At 47.6% G+C, this 21,931-nt stretch overlaps 1 protein-coding gene and 1 pseudogene across 1 annotated transcript in view; one reads left to right on the forward strand and one right to left on the reverse strand.

The window, feature by feature from the left end:
* CACNA1D (calcium voltage-gated channel subunit alpha1 D) overlaps positions 1–21,931 on the reverse strand; it is a 301,466-nt gene that overhangs the window by 199,682 nt on the left and 79,853 nt on the right.
* On the forward strand, positions 20,334–20,478 carry LOC132215943 (small nucleolar RNA SNORA48; annotated as a pseudogene).

The raw sequence follows: 21,931 nt of genomic DNA on the forward strand, positions 1-21,931 counted from the left end.
GTAATGGCTCCCAATCCAGGCCTTGCATTGAACATCCTCTGGAGAAGCGTATTAGAGGTGGAGGAACACAGACGCACGCCCCTGCTTCAATGGCGCGAGTTGTGTCGATGGGTCTGAAATCCGCACCACCAGCCTAGTTCTTCTCCGGAGCTCCAGCCCAGGTGTCAGAGTTCCTACCAATGTCTCCAGGTGGACATTTCACAGCAAGCATGTCAACCTCGCGGCCGGCCATGAGTTTGATGTGCTTGTACAGGCATCTCTCACTACGCATAGCCCAGGAGTCCACGAACCTGCCCTCCTTCCTGAAACTTGCGCTTTCCCCAGGGTTCCCCAACTCAGAATTCTTTCTAATTGTTGAAGCTCTCTACAGAAATGTAAAGGACTATTATTACGGTTGTTTTTCATGATGCTAAGTCTCTGGTCCTTATAAATATTTTTTGTGGGCTACAATGACTTAAAAAAACTGAAGTGGCCCTGGCTGGTGTGGCTTAGTTGGTCGGGTGTTGTCCCATGTACCAAGAGGTCACAGGTTGGATTCCTAGTCGGGCATGTGTCCAGGTTGTGGCTCAATCCCCAGTAGGGGGTGTGCAGGAGGCAGCCAATATCTCTCGCATTGATGTTTCTCTCTCTCTCTCCCTTTCCCTTCCTCTCTTACTAAAATCAATAAAAACATTTTTTAAAAACTGAAGTGAATTAATTGATTTGGGTTTTTTTTGGTTTTGGGGGGGGGGTTTGTATATATATATACATATATATACATATATATGTATATATGTATATATATATCTTTATTGATTTCAAAGAGGAAGGGAGAGGGAAAGAGAGATAGAAACATCAATGATGAGAGAGAATCATTGATTGGCTGCCTCCTGCAGGTCCCCCACTGGGGATCAAGCCCACAACCTAGGCATGCGCCCTTGACCAGAATCGAACCTGGGACCCTTCAGTCTGCAGGCCGACACTCTATCCACTGAGCCAAACCAGCCAGGGCTGGTGTTTTTTTTATTATACCATTCTTATAACTGGAGACACTGTAAAAATCTGGGTGAAGACTGTTGCCTCAGAGAGAATCCAGAAAACCAAAGTAGCGGGCGAGGAGGAGCGGTCTTATCTCCCAAAGGAGGAAACCCAGAATGCAGGCAAGGAAAAGTCAGAGGGAAAATCGCCCCCCCTCCCTTTCCTCAGCATGCTTCCTCTGGATAGCACACTTGCCATGGGGTTCCCCCAGTCTCCGGAAACTGAGCCCTTGCTACGTGAGGAGGACACTCTGTAGAGTTCGCTCTCCAAGGTTTTCCAGAGGAGTGAGCTTGCTGGCCTAGGACACAAGATCCGACACACACTTGGGGTTAGTTTCTGGACCATAGCTAGAACCCCTTAACCAAGTGAGGAAGAGGACAAAGAGACGTGGAAGCTCCCACAGACAGGGCCCCGTGCTGAGCCAGCGTCCAGTGTGTTCACCACCTTCCTCTGTGAGCTCTGTGAGCGTCAGTGTCCTCTTCTGTGGAAAAGACTAGTGCCCCCTGCCAGGCCTCCCTCCCCGGGCAGTTAGCTGTCAAGGTCAAATAGGAGGATGTAAAACACTGTATAAGCGGTAAAGCCCTGCATGCTGGCTCTAGGTAGCTGCTGCCCTGTCCAGAAGGCCCTCCCCCCAGCAGGGAGCAAGCATCCGCAGGCTAGCTGAGGAGGCCTCACGAAGACTCAGTCCCAGGCCCTGTGGAAACCGAGCTCCCCAGACAAGGTCTTCACTCTCTCTCCCGCTTGAATCAGGCGTTCAATTCATGGGACACCAATACAAGCATGTTGGGGAGGTAGAATCACACAGCAGGCTTTGATAAGGCTGGGATGAAAACAGGTCAACTTGCTTTAAGATCAAACCTGGCCCCATCCCAGAGCCTGACTTTTTTAAGTCAATATTTGTTGTGTGTGTGTTTTTTAAGACAATGACAATCCTTCTGGCATCAGGACGAAGTGGGCCAGCTGCGTCTGCCAAGAAGCACATCTGTGATCCACTGTGGACGAATGACCTGCTCAAGTCCCAGCAGCCCGGCTCCCCAAGCAAGGTGCCCCCTCCCACAACGGGCAAGGGAGGAATGCTGCCCCCGAGGCCACGCTGGGCAGGCAGGCAGCATGCTCATTATTTCTACTCATTAAACTTAATTTATGAAGCAAGCAATTCAGCAGAAGTCTGAAGTGTGATTAGACAAAGGTGTGTGACAATAGCAGCTCTGACCCACATGAAAAATGAATTAAGTGGCTTCAATTGACACATCTCTTTCTTTAAAAAATAGAAAAAGAAGTGGAAGCATAAAGAAAAGGCATGAATTAGGCTTTTCACTCTTCAGGAAAGCCTCAAGCACAGACATACGTTGGGGATCTCTGCCTATTGAGACATTTTTCCCAAGTCCTGCCATTCTGGATTTCCAAACCAGGACTAAGAGCCTCTCATATAGATGTCTAGCAAGGTGGCAGTCCCCAGGGTGTTCACCGCCCTGACAGGCAGGCTCACTCTGCAGACACCCGTCCTTATAAGCCTTTCGTTTACCAGATGCACCAGGACTACAGTCCCAGCAATCCACCGACGAACACAACTTTCAGTCTTCCAGAAATATCTAAGACGAGAGCTTAGAGTTAATGCTGGGGAACAAAACCCCCAGTGCAATTTAAACAATGAGAAAGCAATGAAAGGTGAGCTCCCTGGAGCTGGGGCTGAGTCGTCTTCTCTCTGCAGTCCTGTCTTCCGCCTGTCTGTGTGGATGGACAAATGAAGGGGCTACAAATGCATTCAGATGTTTAAGACGGAAACAAGTGGTGAGGATTCTGCAGGTTCGGGATAAGAGAGAGTGAACAGGCCATCTCTGAAGAAGCAAGAGCAGCAACCAACCACCTCCCCAGCTCCCATCATCATACATCGCAAAATTTCTTCGGGCACTTGGGAGCTGCCTTGTAATACAGAAAACTCTGACGATAGGATGTGTGTGTATCTGTTTATTGTCTCCCTCTCGGCGCATCAGACAACCAGTGAGCTGCTGAATGAATGAGGGTGAGATAGAGGAGAGGGGCATGGAGTGGTAGAAGGCACGCTTCCTGAAGGAGGTGGGGCTGAGCTGGGGCTGGAGGGCCCAGGCCCCACCCAGGTGAGAACTTGCCTGACTTGGCTTGTCCCCCTAAAATGCTACGTGCCACAGTTGCTTTCTTTCCAAGTGAGGCCAAAGCCCTTAACAGTAGAAACCAAATGCTCACCTGGTGCTTTTCTAAACAGGGAAAAACGACTTTGAAATCCTCTGAAGGGCCCACTCTCCCCCTCACCTCTCCCACCGTGCTCTACAGCAGTCAAGGTCTAAGTCAAAAGGGAAACCAATGCCCCGCCCATCGTGCTCCTTGCAGCTCTTGATGGGCCACAACTCACATGCACACCCACGTCACAGAACGCCAAGGCTGCTGCCCGAGGCCCGCCCTCTGCTGGGCACCTCACGTCCACCTGGCGGAGCTCCTGATTGGAAACGGTGCGGAGTCACCAGAAGCCCTACAGCTACAGGTAGTCCTGGCTTAGACTGAGACGAGCATGGGGTGCTGCTGGCACAAGCCGTTCTCAGGTCAGGATTGGTGAGATGAGGTTCCCAAGCATTCCCAGCACACAGCAACAGGTAGAGAGGAACATTCGGGTCCAGCGTTACACCTGGGGATCATGGGGCATAAGAGCCCTTTTGAGAGAAGACAGCTCAGACTGCATTTGGCTGGTGCTGGGCAGACAGGCCCAGCCCTTAGCTTGCTGGCAGGATGTGCCAAGGCCTGTCCCTGGCCTGAATCAGGAGGGTCCAGGCAGGGAGACCAGCCTGGAAAGGTCTGCTCCCCATAGGGCGAGCCTCGGGATCCTAGAGGTGGCCCATTGGTCTAAACGTCCACTCTGTCACAGGTCAGCGTACATGTGGACTGATATCCACATCAAAGCTATTTATTCCCTGAACAAACATTACCAATAGCCATGTGCCCAAGGCCAAGTTCTGGACAGGGTGGTGTGGGTGGGGAGAGAAGAAAAGAACCAGAGACAGTCCCGGTCATCAGGGGTGCAGTCTAAGGAGGTCAGTGAACTGTGCCTGAGGACAGGAAGGCTTGCACACTGAATGCAACTTTCCCCAATAAACCTGATGATTTGGGAGTTCTTAAAATAAGTTGTTAAAATTGATCCAAGTGCCAACCTTCTTGCTCAGAAAATTGGAGGGAAAAAGTGCACACAGATACAGCCATGCACACAATTCCAGGGAGCTCCCAGGTCACCTGAAACCCAGCAAAGGCTCCTGTGCAGTCCATGGACCCCTGTCAGGAGCCCCACCCCAGAGGAAAGCTAGCTGCACCAGCACTGGAGCAGGAGGTGGGGGGCTGGAGCAGGAGGTGAGGGGCTGGAAGCGGGAGGCGAGTAGAGATGAGGCGGCCATGAGGCACGGCCCTCGAAGTGAAGACTCAACTTGCCTCTGCTGAGTCCCAGACCCCAGGATTCCCCAAGTTCCTTCTTGCCTACCCCACCTAGGGACTCACCCCTTCTCATCTCATACTCCCTTCTCTGCCTGGAAGCTTCACCTGCAGCTTCCAAATGCTCAAACCCTCTCATTCTTTCCAAGTCATCCTGCTTTACAAGCCTTGCCTACCCGTCTCCCTAACCCCCGTGACCATGAGGAAGGCGTCCTGCCACTGAGCATCCGGGGCACTGTCTCTGCCCCTCTCTTTATAAATTATATAAATTGAGCTATCATCTTCCTATATTCACATCATCTCTCTTCAGACTCAGATTGTTCAAGACAGGAGGCTCACAGATGCTGAATTTTCCACACAGGGGGCCTTAAATGTGAAATGTTTGCTAGTGAGTGAAAGACCGCTCAAAAGACAGCCACAGAAAGGGAGGGGCAGAGCTACACACTTGTGAGAGAGTGAGGGACGGACCACCTGCCGAAAGGAGGACCCCTTTCCACTGTGCTCAAAAGACAAGGCGAGGAAAGAGGCATGTTAAGATAGTCGAAGGAAAAACACAAGCGAATAAATTCCCACCAAGACTTGAATGAGAAATCAAGCTCTGGAGTCTGCATACAATACAAATGGCGATACCAGAGGGAGCCCCAGATGTGGGCTGGCACGGAAAATCAGCAGAACGGTGTGAGAGCAGCGCAAAGGCTCCTCTGGAGATAGCTGTTCCGATATCCAGACACTATCCTGAGACAGAGCAGTGCCCGCAAACCTGGAGACGCAGACACTGGCCTGGCTGCCAGAAGTGCCAACCTGATGGCCCTCCTGGCACCTGCACTTTAACTCATTCGCAGGGAGTGGCAGTGAGCAGGCAGGGCTCGGAATGCCAGCGCTGCTGCCATCGGGCCCTGGGCCTGTTTCCTCCCAGGCCCTCAGGTTCCCTGTATTTAAAATGAGAATGTTAAATTATAGCTCAGAATCTCTCCAGCCCTGAAGTTCTAGAAATCTATTAGGTATTTAGCAAATACCTGCTTTGACTCACACCAGACCGGCCTTGAGCAAGTGGCAGGAGAAATGGCAAGACAAGGCTCTTTCCTCTCCTGGAATCAGCCATTGCTATGGACTGCGTCGTCCAGAAATCTGTAGGTTGAAACTTAATTCCCAATGTGATGGTATCTGGAGGCGGGGCCTTTGGGAGGTCAGGAGGGTGGAGCCCTCATGAAGGAGATTAGTGCTCCCATAAGAATAGACAGATGATCCCTCTCGTCCATGTGAGAATACAGCAAGGCGTCCACCTACAAACCAGAAAGTGGGCTCCCACCAGACACCACGGCTGGCACTTGATCTTGGACTTCCCAGACTCTAGATCTTTGAGAACAAATGTCGTGTTGGCCACCCTGGCTATGGTGTTTGTCATAGCAGTCCGCGCTGACTAACACAGCCACATACTTCAGAAAATGATACAAAAATAACTGTTAGATGACTAACATCGCATCGTGTGTGCCTGTGTGCGCACCTGCCTAGGAAAATGCGCTAAAAATATTCCACAAGGTTCATAGTGTTTCTCTCTCAGCTCCCTCTTATGGGTAATTATTGTTTTCAAATTTACACTTTACTGTGACTTCCAAATTTTCTCACTGACAGTGTATCTGATTTATTTCTCCACTTATTTAGATAAAATAAAGCCACCAGTTCTCAGGGTGGATGGGAAAGAGGTGCGCACACATTACCTGCACATCCTATAAGTGGGGTTCCAACATGTTTCGGTAACGAGAACAAGTGCTCCCATGGTACGAGACATAACTTTCCCAGCATTTCACATCCCTCCTTTCTTCCGAGCTGCATACGCAGAGCAGCAACGGGTAGCCCCATTTTACAAAGCAGGATTCTGCCGCCGGCCCAGACAGATGCCCGGCCTCCTTAACCAAGGTCTCGAGACTAGTGGGCAAGCCTGGACTGGAATCCAGACTTTCTAATCCTCGTCAGTGTACCTACCGCCACTTATTAAATACCAAATGACTGCTGTGTGTCAATCACTGTGTTGAGAATTGGAGGGGAGGGGGAGCAGGAGGTGAAAGAGAAAGCCAAGATCTTTAGAAATGAACTTGGACAATAATGTAAGAAAGACAGGTGTATCCTATTCATTCTTCACTATATAAATATAATAATAAATATTTATTTATTATTAAGTACTTGCTCTGAGCCAAGCCCTGCCCTAGGCACTGGGGAATAGGGGGCAGTGGTCTGCCTTCACAGCTCTAGGTGCCAAGAGAGGCCAAGGGAGATGCTGGGGACGTTATAGCACAAAGCTGCCCCTGTGCCTGGAAGCCTCCGTTCACACTCTACAGATGGCGAGCATCTTTCTCCAGACAAGTACAACAGGGTTCATTCAACTGCAGGTGCCTCCTGTGCACAGAGCAAGATACTCTGTGCCGCGGGAGACAACAAGGAACTGGCCAAGTGTCTACAGGCACCTCCGCCTGAGCGGTGCTCACCATCCGGGCCCCAGAGCCCGTACTGTGTCAGCGCAGCCGTGCAGGAGTGTGCGGTGAAATCAAGTACATCGTAATGGTCGAGAGCAAACGACCAAAACAAGGGCAGCTTCATTTTTCACCTCACCAACTGCACGGGCTCCCAATTATGACACCAGGTATTCCTCCACAACCCCCTTGAAGGGCAGCAGGAATAATCTCCATGCTCAGCGTATGGCACACCTGGATGGTACCAAATAGAAAAGGTGCACGAGTTAGTGAAGGCCACTTTGGATGACCAGGGGCCAGGGACACCACCAGGACAGGAAGAGCTGCAGTGGCCTTTGCACCCACCTGGGGCCCAGACTTTGATCAACATGTGAAAAGGACACCCATCTGTCCACAAGGCTGGAGTGGAGCCCTTGAATCTTCCCATGAGCCTCACCCTGGTGCCTTCTGGCCCTGAGCTGCTTCCTCGATTTCAAGATGCCCCCGCACAGCATCTGGGGCTGGACGGCACCGCCTTGACCTCTGTCCTTGCATCAAAAGTGCTTTGTCTATGTCTGCGCCAGGCAGGAAACCAAGCGCCATATTAAAACAGCAAGCCCTTCCTCCCCACTGCCCAGCGCCTGCTTCCGGGGATGCAACCTGTCCGCTTCTGGGCGGGACCCTAAGCAAAGCTCAGCACCACCTTTATTTTCTCGAAGAGTGTTTTTGAAAACCAGAGGGTAAATACACAGCTGTGTTCATTTCTATGTTAGCTGCACAAGGGGAAGTAAATTCACTCATGCATCATCCTTGTAAGAGACGAATCACCACTTCCGACCCTCAGAGAGAAGACCGTTTCCTAAATGCTCAGGTTTGTTGGCTCACAGGCCATGTGCCAGGCACCTCTAAGCAGGACGCTTTATAATAACAAGGTCTTTTAAGTAATAGAAACCAAAATAGCAAACTACTTAGGGAGATGTCTCAAAATTAAATAAGAAGAGAGAAATATGATTCTGATTAACTGAAGTTCGAGCTGTGATTTACTGTTTTTAACAGGATTGCTTGGTCCATCTGTTGGATTCCAGAATGCCTCCGAATGTCTTTTCTGGTTATTTTGCATTCCCTGAATGAGCCTGCCAATGTCAGCTCTCGCTTACTGCTGCGAGTGGAAATATTAAGACAGTCTTCTAGTCTCAGTTTGGAAAACCAGCCTGATCCACTGGAAGTCAGTCCCTGCCTCAGGGGACAGCGCTGAGCAGAAGTCCCTGTGCCCAACTCTGCTCCTCTCGCCCCTGCCCTTCCCATCCAGTCTGTAGCCCTGGCAACCACAGGTGGCATCCCCTCTCTATCCTCAGTATACATCCTCATGGAGCCCTTCATCTCTCTTCCTCAAAACTCTGGGACAGTTTTTCAACCCGCCCCGCCTCTGCCCCTGCTCTCTCCCCACTGCAGCGGGACACAACCTAAAGCACAGTCTAGACCAGTGATGGCGAACCTTTTGAGCTCGGCGTGTCAGCATTTTGAAAAACCCTAACTTAACTCTAGTGCTGTGTCACATATAGAAATTTTTTGATATTTGCAACCATAGTAAAACAAAGGCTTATATTTTTGATATTTATTTTATATATTTAAATGCCATTTAACAAAGAAAAATCAACCAAAAAAATGAGTTCGCGTGTCAGAGGAACCTATTTAATAATAAGTTTGCCATCACTGGTTTAGACATACCATGTCACCACCCCCCAGACTATGTAACTTGGGGGGATGCGGGGGCGGGGGGGAGGTAACAGTGCAAAATGGAAATGCGGGGCCCTGACTTAAAGAGCACTGAGAATTTCAACAAGATAATTGCAGAGCATTAAGCCAAGTCGGGGGGCCCAAGCAGCTGCAGAGGTCACTCCCCACAATGCCTGCCTGGGAGAACAGTGCCTAAAGCAGGGGTGGGGAACTCCGTGGGTCCTATAAGGCCCGAAAAATCATTTGGTCTGGCCCTGCCAAAACATTATATGCTTGATCAAATATAGCAGGCTAATTTTTTTTCACCTCCTAGACTGAATTGTATTTTTTAATTTTTTTAAATAATTCTTTATTGTTTAAGGTATTACATATGTCCCCCTTTTTCTCCCATTGACCCCCCTCCAGGCCGCCCCCGCCCCCTGGCCCCAGGCCTTCAGCACCCTATTGTCTGTGTCCATGGGTTATAGCAGGCTACTTTTTAAGTTGATCATTTTGTATGGCCCTCGAATGATGTTATAAATATCCAAATGGCCCTTGGCAGAAAAAAGGTTCCCCACCCCTGGCCTAAAAATCCCAGCCAAACCTCTGAACGGGCATTCAAGGCCCTCTACTGCCTGCTCCACCTCCGCTCCTTCTGGTGAACCTCCTGCCCCAGAAATGCAAAACTGCTCATCATTTCACACTCATCTTTCACCACCCATCCCATCTCCAGGCCTTGGTTCACACCCTGCACCATCAGGAAGGAGTCAGTGGTGCCCTCGCCAGGCCCTGTGCAGACATCTGTCTGGGCACCTGCAACTCTTTGCGATGTTCTTCCCCTACTAGAGCGTGGAACTGCTATTTGACTTTGAATGCCCAGTGCCACACAGAGCCTCGAACAAAGTGAACCCAAGAATGAATGAATCAGCTCCCTGTCCCTCGCCGCTCCTTCCTGCCACCCCATCTTGCCCCCTACATCCCACACCTATAGTCCACCTCCCGCCTTCAAGGCTCAGCTCCGATGCCACCTCCCCACCGGGCCCTCCCGCATTCTCCCAGCTGGAGGGGCTCCTGCCCTACTCTGTGCTCCCTATAGCTTCCACTCCCCTGACAGCACTCTCCCATAGTCTACCTTAGAGCACAGTGACTACACACATGACCTACACCAGTTAGACACCCTGGAAAGGGGCTTTTCCTTGTTCCTTTCCATCCTCCCAGAACTCCAGAGTATCTTGTATATGGTAGATTCTCCATGAGTAATTTTTGACTGAATAACAAAAGAAGATTAATTGAAATTTCCCTCTGCCCTGCCTCCCTTAAAATAGATCTTATCAAAACATTTCAAGGTTAAGGGTAAGTCGAATTAAAAGTTGATAGAGGTATTAAAGGTGGAATCACTTTCACAGGTTAAAGTGGCTTTAGAGCCAATATAAAGAAGTTGCATTCCCTGGGTAGTAAAATAAGAGGGAGTGGACTCCATCCACAGGGAATTCTGTTTGCATGAGGCTCTCTGCCCACATCACCTCAGTCCTCCCACCACGGGGGGAGCCACTCGTTACCTCACCCTGTTGCGGAGGCCCTGCCACTCTCCTGGAAAGACCCTCTTCTCTATGGGGAACCCTTTCCTCTGGCCACTGCAGGGCCAGAAAACTCTGTTCCCTGGCCATAGTGAAAAAGACAAGAACAACCCAGCTGGTGTGGCTCAGTGGTTGAGCACAGACCCATGAGCCAGAAGGTCAGGGTTCAATTCCCAGTCAGAACACAAGCTCGGGTTGCAGGCTCAATCCCCAGTGGGGGGCGTGCAGGAGGCAGCTGATTAGTGATTCTCTCCCATTGATGTTTCTATCTCTCTTTCTCCTTCTCCCTTCCTCTCTCTGAAATCAATAAAAAACATATCTTAAAAAAAAGAAGGTGGTAGGGGGAGATAAGAACGGACTATGCTCTAAGTCAAGTATTCAGAGACCACGATGGGACTTTTCTGATTTTTGTATTGGAAAAGGCTCTCTTTTGGCTGGATGACTGAGTCGGTAAGATAAGAATCTGGGGCTGCTAGTGGCCCCTTGGCACCACATCCTAGGAAGAACAAAGACAGGCATTGTTGAGAGAGAAGGAAAGAGTCAGTCCTGCCCCGGCCATTGGTTCAGTTGGTTGGAACATCGTCTCATACACCAAAAGGTTGTGGGCTTGATTCCTGATCAGGGCACATACCTAGGTTTCAGATTCAATCACCAATCGGGGCACATATGGGAGGCAACCGATTGATATCTTCCTTCCCCCTCTTCTCTCTAAACATATCCTTGGGTGAGAATTTAAAAGAAGAAGGAGTCAGCTTCTCATGGGCACTGTTAGAGCTGAATCTAGTGACACCAAAGTTAGCTGCCCCCCCCCGCCCCGCCCCCGTGCCTGGCTTCCCAGCCGCAGGAGCTATAACGCCCCCATTCTGCATAAGATGAACTGGGCTTCTATCACTTGCAACTAAGAGTCTGAATGAATACAATTCTATGAGACAGTACATGTCACCCACACCTCACAGATGAGGCGGCTGGACCTCAGGGAGATTTGGTGAAGCACCCAGACCACAGAGCCAGGAAACAGCGCGGGGCGGGGGGGGGGGGGGGGGGAGGCAGGCAGACACTAAGCCCAGGACTCTGATGCACTTCTCATTACTCTCAGACAGGAGCTACCCAGCAGAGGGTCTCAGCTCGCAGAGCCCCTGCAGCAAATGAAGGGAAGAAAATATCATTGTGAACTCAACTGGTGACAAGGTTCAGAGGGACATGGTCTAAAAGACACGCGTCAACAATGTAACATTTATCAATTCTGAGCGAATCCAATGAATATGTGTGGAAACCGCGGGAGACATGGGCAAATCCTGACTCGCTGCGCTCACACTGGCTGCCACGTACCTCCAGATGGTAAAGGCCAAAAATAAAAACTGCTGCGAAAGCAATTTAGACAAACTCAAGAATCATATGAATAATGGCTCCATAAGAGCTGATTAAGGGAAGTTGTCCGTATTTGAACCACACCCCTAACTTTTTAAGGTGATGGCAAAAGGGTCACCAGGCCCTCCCACAGAGACGCCCTGAAGTCCACAATCGGCGTCAGCATGCCGGACTGGAAAAACCATTAGCCTGACGGAGGGCAGGGAGTCTTAGGTTCTTACAGGAAATCGTTAGAGAGAGAATGATTCTCTGAACACGACAGCTTTCAGTATTTCTGCACACGGAAGACTTCACTGAGAATCATCACATCCAGAGACCAATTGCATTCAAATCCATTGAAAATTTAATAGGATACACTCACCAGAAGAATACTGGCCTACAAGTGAAACCTTCTGGTGTATGGGACGACGCTCCAACCAAATGAACCAACTGGCATCGTACTATTTTGGTCATCCAACCAATGTGAGTGGCATCTTCCACTTCTTCAGGGGCCACTGTGGTGGAACAAACAGCAACATTTCCCAACTGGAAGACAGCAGTATGTCCCTCCACGGGCCTGCATCTGGCTGAAACCAAGTCATCCAGGAGAACAAAGACAGCCAAGATGGGACAAGGCCCATTCAGCGTTGTCAAGTTTCCATGGTTGACAGGGAAGCTGCCCCCGAGTCAAAAATTTCCTCCCAGTGAAAACGGAATAGGATAGATCATTTCAGCAAAATAACAATATTTTTTTCATCTGTTTAGTAGCTGTGAGCTTAATTTTAAGAACAGAAAAATCTTTGCCAGTTAAGGGGTAGCGCCCCCCCCTTTCAGTAAGGCATTCAAAGGTTTCCTTAATGACTTCTGCTGATCAGGAGGTAATGAATGGCGCGCACGCTGCTGGAGGTACAAGTATTGTCAATGCTGCAAGTAACGATCCAACACCAAGTCTTATCACATGAGCGACTACCAGGGTTAGCACCCTTTAAGATAAAGAGAACAGACTAGTGATTTTTCAAGTGGATGTAACTAGTAAAAATAAAATCTACCAAAATAGATTAAACCAACTGGTGTGTGTGTGTGTGTCTGGACTCTCATAAAGTACCATTTAATGATCTACCAGGACACTGTTATATTTCTACCCTGAGTAACCCTACTAGTTTAGGTAACACTGAATACTGTCTCTACCAGCAACATGACAACTGACCCTGGACCCTGCAAGGCTGGGCACCAACCACATCTGTGCAGGCACAGGAATTTCCTGACAGGTCCTAATGTCCCCAGTGAAGCAGGAAGCAAGCCAAACAACCAATGATTACAGCTGACAACAGAGATGCACATACTCCCAATTAAATCCAGTTCCTGCCTATCACTGACAAGAACCAGATGGGAAGCTGACTCAACCACAACCCCGCCCTGCACCCTGACTTCTCTGCCTCACTGCTCCCCGTCTGCCACACCACCAGACCTCTAGCCTTGACAGATGCCTTTGTGAAGTCTCCCCTGGCCTTTACCTGCACCCCCACGCCACACACACACACACACACACACACACACACACACACACACCTTTTTGTGTGCAGACCAGTTGTCCCTCATGGCAGCGTGAGGTAGCAGGTAGGGCAGCTCTACCTGCAGCAACACTGTACTGAGCTCCTCTGGGGTCGAGCCTGCACTCTAATCCTCTCCCCGCATCCCAGACAATCACAGCTTCAGGAACATCGAGGGAGCACACACAAAGGAGCACACACAATGCTAGGGAGTCAGCAGAGAAGATCCCAAACACTGAGCTGTGCCTGCCCTATCCTTCTATCTCAAGACTTCAATGGGGTCATGGAGGGAAAACACCATGGCCAGGTCACGGAGGGATCCAGGGCAGGGCATGTGATGGAGAACAGTGGGACCTGCCTTGTGGGTTTCAGCAGGGAAGGGCCTGAAATGGGGAAGTGCATGGAAATGCAGGTTTCTACAGAATTCAACAAGCCCGTGAGAAGAAACTATTCCCGGGCTTGAAACAACCCTCTTTCCCATCCGTCTGGGAGAATTCCATAGCCAATGGTTTTGACCTGCACTTAACATTTTGTGTTTATTTTAGAATCAAAAATCAGCAGTGCCCTGCCATCAGTGGCACAGTCTCTTAGGGGCACGAAGGGAGGCAGCCGGGGTCCTCTCGTGATGTGGGACCCGAAAGAAAGGTTCGAAGGAGAAGCACCTCCCTTTCACATCGTCCCATGGTGGGAAGTGAGTCACATCCTCAGGTCAGGAAGAAGGGACATAGGTGTGCATGGCGGGGAGAAGGGAGCACGGCGTAGGGTCCTCATCACTTACACGGGGAGCCACACAGAACATGTGCCACATTGCTGAGCATCTCCGCTGTAGCCACCAGGCCTCCTAAGATGGTACTGGGACTCATCTCACCCTCCCTCCTCCTCAGCACAATGCAGAGCAGAGAACACTGGGCCCCAAGTCAAGGGACCGACATTGTAAACCTGCTTTACATTCATTCAGTTGCTCACTTACTCTTGGATGCTTTCATTTCAGAAAAGCGTACAGAGCAGATGGTGATGAGGGTTGCACACTGATGTCAGCGTATCTATGCCCCTGAACTGTACATTTGAAAATGGTTAACATGGTACATTTTATGTATAGCTCACTACAACAGAAGTGTACTGTGCCCACTATGTACCATTCACTGAGCATACATTATTTATGCAACTATTCATTCATTCAGCAAAAATTTATAGAGTACCATGTGCCCAAAACTATTTAAGATACTGGGCATACAGAAGTAACAAAACAAACAAACAAAAAAAACCAGAACAGAAACTCATGGAGTTTTCATTCTAGTGGGGGAGACAGACAATAAAGAAGATAAATAAGCAAAATGTGCCATGTAATAGACAGTGGCAATTCTGAGGGAGAGAAATAAAGCACCGGAGGACAGTGAAGTGTCAGGGTGGGTACAGTTTTAGACACAGGGACCAGAGACGTCTTCACCAAAAAGACAACTTTTCAGTAAAGAAAATGAGAATCAGCCATGCAGATATCTGGGTTAAAATACCTTCTGGACAAACGGCCCAGCAAGTGCAAAGGCCCTGGGGCAGAAGCAAGCCCAGCATGTTTGAGGAGCAGCAAGGAAACCAGTGTTGAGTGGAATAAAGGAAGGGCAGAGTAATAGGAGCTGAGTTGGAGAGAAAAGGGGGGGATTCACATGGGTGAGCAAAACAAACATAGGCCCTTCCCTGACAGCAACCACTATAGGAAATAACCAAATTAACCAATAAACAGTTGTAAATGATGCCAGGTATTGTGATAGAGACAAATATAGCAGAACTTGTTTGGTAGAGGAATTAACTAAGGCCTAAAGTAGTGGTTCTCAACCTTCTGGCCCTTTAAATACAGTTCCTCAAGTTCTGACCCAACCATAAAATTATTTTCATTGCTACTTCATAACTGTAATGTTGCTACTGTTATGAATTGTAATGTAAATATCTGATATGCAGGATGGTCTTAGGCGACCCCTGTGAAAGGGTCGTTCGACCGCCAAAGGGGTCGCGACCCACAGGTTGAGAACCACTGGCCTAAAGGCAGCGACATTTAAGTGAGGAACTAATGGATAAAAACGAGTTTCTGGGTGGAAAGAATACATTTGAAAGCTCTGTGGCAATCAGAGCTTTTTAAAAATATTTTGACTATCTTTTAATTTATACTGATACAAAACATACAGCTAGAAATAAAGGAGAATGTTTGTTAGGTAGCCATAGAGACAAGGATATTTTACTTACAAATTTCCCCCCAACCCAACCATATCACTGATGACTAATCAGGCCCTTGCTGGGGTTCTGAGTGGAATATAGTGGCAGGAGGCTCCCTGGTGACGGGGCAGTCCCTGTGCAGATGGTCCGGGAGGGGCTATGGTCCTCTGTGGAGCTGGGCAAGGTGGCGGTGGAGCTGCCCCATGGTCTGCATCCACACCTCATTCCCACGTCCTCCAGTGGTAGACACTGGTGTGTCCACCTGTCATCGGCTTCTTGGTGGGTCTTGTATTTATAGTCAGACTCACAAAGCACTGGCCTTACAGAATGAAGAGAAATGCCAACTCACTTAGGTGCTGAACGCGGCGAAAGAGGAGTGTGTGAGGAGCGGGTCATCCTTGGATGATGCCAGGTGCAAGGGGTCATTAAGTACACCCGCCTTATGAACGCTTACAGAAAGTGGGCCAGGACCTACTGGATGCTGAGGCAGGAAATGACTTCCCTGGTCTAAGAACTGAAGGAAGAGAGATCCAAATGCTCAGGCAAGAGGAGGAGATGGCAGAGATGCTAAAAACACTCAAGTCCCTAGAAGAGGAGATGAAATCACTCACAAGGAGCTTTTCTAAGCCTGCCAGGAGGCCAAGAGCCAAGCCCTGGTGGTCCTCTCCCTGGAGTGGGCTTGGGTCTTAAAGCAGCACTGTTCCCTCCTCTCCCCAGCTGCCACTGTGCTACCTACCTCCACCTCCACGGACCATCCCTGAGGCCAGTGGATGCAGGGGAGTCCCCTCCCTGGGCTGGGGTTCCTCCTCCTCCACACACTGCACACAGCTGTCAGCTCCTGCCCAGGCAATCCCCCCAAATGTAAGGAATAGAATTCCCTGAACACACCAAGAAATGGGGGACCTCTGAATAGTCACAGAATGTTTAGATTCTCGCTCCGTGGCAATTATAGAAATGCTGTGCTTAAGAGATGCATATTTTGCTCAAATTGAGTCTTCATTAAACTACATTTCTCAATATTTTGCATTATTTATATACTAATCTATGTGAACATTTATATTTTGTCCTTTCCTTCAATATTGTATTTTAATTTGAAAATATATGTAGCTTTGCAATAGACTTAATAGTAAAAAATATATGCACAATGTTCATTTAATTTTAGAGCTTATTATTTTAAAGAATCTAAGATAATGTTGATGAGGCTGAAGCATCACAGGCAAAGAAAATAGAAGTCAGGATGTGGGAGGGAGGCAGGGGTCACACGGAGCCTCACAGACCACAACGGAAAGCCCATTGGATTCACATAAGACTGACCTAGAGAAGGGAGTAACATGCTCAGATCTGTTTCTACAAGACCATCTAGCCACTGAGCGGAGAAGAGACTGAAGGTGTAAGAGATGGTGGTGGTTCAGATTAGGGAGGTGGTCATAGAGATGAGGACATGTAGAGAGTTTCCAGATAAACCCAGAGGCAGAGAGATCAGGACTGGCTGATGATTCTGAGGGTAGGATCAGGAATAAGGAAGAATCCAAGAAATTCCCAGACTTGAGGTGTCAGCACTGAGGTGGATGAAATGCCAGCTGCTAGGACAGGGAAGGCTGAGGTGGCCAGGCCTGGAGCGGGAGCTGGGTTCCATTGGGGAAATGTCAAGTTTGAGCCTTGGAAACATACAAGTCAAGATGACCAAGAAGGTGGGGTAGATATATAAATTTAGTCAACAGCAAATAGAACTTGTTGACCTCAAACAAATCCATCCACAGGCTGTGAGGTAGTTTTCTCATTTGCAAAAACAGGATGATGTCTAGGGCACTTCCAGGAAATTTTATGAGAACCAATTGCTCAGAGCCAGCAGTTCCCCCCACCACCTGTTATTTAGGGAGCAATGAACAAGCAGGCCAGGGACCAGCGATGGTCCGGGTGTTTACCAAAGCACAACATCTAGGATTCAAGATCACTGTCACATGAGTTATACTTTTACATGAGTTATACTTTTGCATGAGTGAGCCTTTGCAAAAAGCTCACTGTCTTATACAGAGAGGCACTGAAATTGGGGAGATTCTAAAAAGACAAGGTTATTTTACCCTTCCACGCTGTTGTTGGGAATGAAAATTGGTGCAGCCACTATGGAAAACAGAATGGAGGTTCCCCAAAAACTTAAAAATACAACTGTCATATGATCCAGCAATTCCACTTCTGGATATTTATCAAAAAAAATTCAAAAAGATATGCACCCCTATATTCACTGCAGCATTATTTACAATAGCCAAGATATCGAGAAAACCTAGGTGTCCACTGATAGATGAATGGACAAAGAACATGTTACATACACACACCCTAGCCATAAAAAAGAATGAAACCTTGCCATTTGCAACAATAGGATTAGACCTTGAGGGTATTACGCTAAGTGAAATAAGTCAGACTGTATGATTTCACTTAAATGTCAAGTAAAAAAAAACAAACAAAATAGAAACAGACTCATAGATAGAACAAACTGGTGGTTTACCAGAGGAATGGTGGAGGTGGAAGGCCTGAGTGAAATAGGTGATGGGAATTAAAGGGTGTAAACCTCCAGTTATAAAATGAATAAATCCTAGGGATATAATGAACAGCATAGAGAACATAGTCAGTAATACTGTGCTAACTTTTTATGGTGACAGGACTTATGGTGATCACTTCTTAATGTATATAAATATGGAATCACTGTCATATACCTGAAACTAACATAATATTGTAAGTCAATTTTGCTTCAATAAAAAAGACAAGGTTATTTTCCTGTTTAGGGTCGTGTAACCTAAGCACACATCGCAGCTGCCATGGAGAAGTGTGCCTGTTACCCTGTGACAATGATGGCCCTTCCTTTCCCATCTCAGCCTCTACCAACAGAGAGCCCCTCATGACTCACATGAAGCCAGAACAAGACTGTGGGCTCTTGGCCAGACACCCCCAGCTAGTACAACCAGCTATGATGGCTACAGTCTCCCAGTCAGCAATCCTGAGTTGAGAAAGTACACCAATATACAGGGTGGGGCAAAGTAGGTTTTCAGTTGTTTGTATGGAAAAAATACAATAACTAATAAATAATAATACAAGAATGCACTCTGTGTTTCAAGTGCTCACAACTGCAAACCTACTTCTGCGCCACCCTGTGCAACAGCTCTCTCCTGCCACCGCACTGCTCCCGTCCCTGCCACGTAGCATAATCTCTGTTTGGTTTTCAGGGGGTGGGGGATTTATGAATGGTGCCATGTTTCTTTATGTCTGAAGCCTGACTCTCCTTCTCCTTCTCCCACAGAATCATCCATCACATCACCCGAGGGAAAACCACAGCCAGTGGCTGCCCTCATGAACCCACCTCCGAAGAGTCAGACACACACAGGAAACGAATGGTTCAAACACTTCCCCACAACAGGCTTGGTCCGAAACTCCCTCTCCTGCCCTTCCAACTTAAGAACCACCCTCAGTCTTGACCCAAAGTCCACAAAACACTAAATCACAGTGACAAATAGGATATGACTTAGGGATAATGAGCTGTTTCCCCTGGGAAGCTGTAAAGCAATCACCAGACTTGCCCAGTCCTCCCAGAGGTGGGTATGGACTGGCCTGAGAACCATCCCCTCGTCTCTGGCTGGACAACCTCAGAAGCTGTATCACGAGGCACAATCCGACTCATCTTCTAGTGCCAGCTCCAATCTCACTTTTCCCAGGAAGCCTTCTCTCACCATCGTTAGCCTTTGCTAATCATTCCTCCTTTGAAATCACAGAGCTTACATGCATCCTGTTAATTTGGCACTTGCCACATATTGCCCAGTGATCTATGATCTATATTGGACTGTATATTGAATTCAACAGTTTGCTCTTATTCATGTAACTGTGTGTGTGTGTGTGTGTGTGTGTGAGAGAGAGAGAGAGAGGGGGGGGGGGGGAGGGAGAGAGGGAGAGAGAGAGAGACCGAGACCCCCTGTGTGCACGGGAACACGGGCAGGTACATTTGCATGCATTGTCTAGACTTCTTAGTTTAGCTTCCTTTGAACTAGGGCCATCTACCATCCTTCCTCTAAGTAGGTACAAGCAATAAGTAATTATCAGGAATGTAGCTACTATTGACATTTAGAATTCAGAGCCGAAAGGCTCTTTTAAGATATTTGTAGGCCTATGTTGAGTTTGTATTCAGCAGCATCACCTACACTTTCTATAACTCAGGGCAATTCAATATAGAAGAGATCAGGTGAGTGTCTCTAGGTCAAAGACATGTAACCAAGTATTTACTGTGCACTCACTGTACACTTGGGAGTTATGCTTAGTGTACAAATAAGGCATTTTAGAAAGAGCCTCCCCCATGAAATGAGTTCCTTTCTCATTAATTGGGAGATTCAGTTCCTCCAGAACATTCCATTCCTAAGCATTCTAGTTAAGTAAAATTTACTGAAAGGCAGTCCTTGAACTCTGTAGCAGAGTAAATTCCTGAGAAAGACTCTGTAAGTTGAATAACGTAAGTCAAATCTAATTTTTACCACAGAAACAATGTTATATTAGACAATTATGTTTTCAACCCAAAGACCAATTGCCAACATTTAAAAGGAGAAAATAGCAAAATTTTAATTTCAAGATTATTAGAATTGCAAGCAATTATAAAGCTCATCTGTACAGCTAAGGACAGTAACCTAATAGTTATAACTGAATACCTATTATGTGCCAAGAATTACGTTAGATGCGCTTCATATATTCTACTTTTAATTTATCCTACCAGCCCTATATAGAAATGTCATTTCACATCATAAATGAGACAACGAAGGCCTAGGGTTGCTATGTTTTGACTAAGGTTCTGTGGCTATTTAGTGGAAGAGCAAGAATTTAAGCTCAGAAGTGCCTGGCTTTAAAGTCAAACATCTTTCGACTTCTTCGATGGCCTCCCTAAATCAATCATGAAAATATACTTAATACTGCATACTAAAACATCTGAGATCAATTAAACAGGGTTGTCCAGAAAAAATGATATTTTGCCAAATGGATTAAGAGATTTTAGAACCCCCTGGCAATGGGCAAGGAGACACCTGATTGGTGGTGTTGCTCTTATATCAATCAGGGGCAAAGCAGATGTACAGTCCTTAGTTCATCCTAGTTTGATGCCTGTGTCGGTGGCCAGAGCTGTTTCATGCCTGAGGCACATAAAATGGTAATTGCTAGGAATTGGAGGGGAAAAGATCAGAAACACTGGTCTCATAAGTGGATTATTAATATTAACAGGCTTAGTAGGGGTGTAGTTTTAAAGTTTGTGGAGATGTGAGTAATCTAGTAGTAAGTAGGTAGTTCTAGCACAACTCCATTAAGAGTGAACACGTCACCCCTAACAGTTTATGTGGCAAGGATATATGTTATTCTGCACATAAAACTGGGTGCTATGAGAATAATAAGTGGGTCACTATTGGCTTTCAGAAAATTGGATGAGGGTCTAGTATGGTAATACTGGAATTATTTCAGAGGGCAGTTACTATGAATCATGTATTCTGAGGAGCCAGAATGTGTTCAAACCCTGAGTCCCTGGCATTTAACTGTCAGTGTGATCTTAGATGCATTTAACCTACCTGTTTCTCGCCTGAAAAGTGAATTTTAATGATAGTGCGTATAAGTTGTTGGAAAAAAATAAAACATGAGAAGCACTTAAAATTGGGGCCTGGCACAGTTGTAGCTAATAACGTATATGAACATCTATCTTTTTCTGGGTTCAGAGAAAAAAAAAGAGATTTTAGAGACAAGAACCATCAATGAAGGGTTAAAGTACCATTGGACATAGGGAGAGCTGAAACAGGGCATAACAGTGAATTATTAGTCTTCACTGAATATTGCAACCTAACACATTTATCCTTCTAGGTGCTGCGGCCATAATAGTAAACCAAAAGACCTCCTTCGTGGAGCTTCCATTCCCGTGGAGGGCACAGAGATGGCAACCACCAACCAGAGAATACAGTGACAACTCGGTGGTGGTGGAGGACACACAGGGCGAGCGGGACAGGGCTTGCCTCTCTGAGGGCAGGTGGATACACGAGCCTGGAGTGCAGAAGTGAAGGCTGAGCTGGAGCACGTAGCATATCAGCTTCTGGATACATTTAAAATCACAGATGGGTAAGATCACTGAGGGAGGGGGTGCTGATGGAAACAAGAGGAGGGCCCTCTGGCTGCGTCCCAGAGCACGCCAACATGAAGAGGTCGAGGAGGAATCAGGAAAGGAGGCTGGGAGGGGGTCCCAGGTGAAGCAGGGAGAAACCAAAGAACATGGCTTCCTGAGAGCCATGAGAAGACAGTGCATCAAGGAGGAAGGGTGCTGCATGTGGCAAATACTTTAGCTGAATCAAGTACAAAGTCAGCTGAAAACTGACCACTGAATTAAGCAACAGGAAGATCAGTAGGAATCTTGATGAGAGCAGTTTGGGTGGAATGGTGGTAGCAAAAACCTGATTAGATGAGCTCAAAGGGGAATGTGAAAAGAAAAATATGCAACAGAGAATACAGAAAATACGTTGCAAATTTCAGCTATAGAAGAAGAAAGGAAATGGGGTAGTAGCTGAAAAGGGATCAAGAGAGGGTTGGAGTCCCAATGGGAGACATAATAACCTCATGTTTAGGT

Source organism: Myotis daubentonii, chromosome 14, assembly GCF_963259705.1.
Source record: "Myotis daubentonii chromosome 14, mMyoDau2.1, whole genome shotgun sequence".
NCBI lineage: Eukaryota > Metazoa > Chordata > Mammalia > Chiroptera > Vespertilionidae > Myotis > Myotis daubentonii.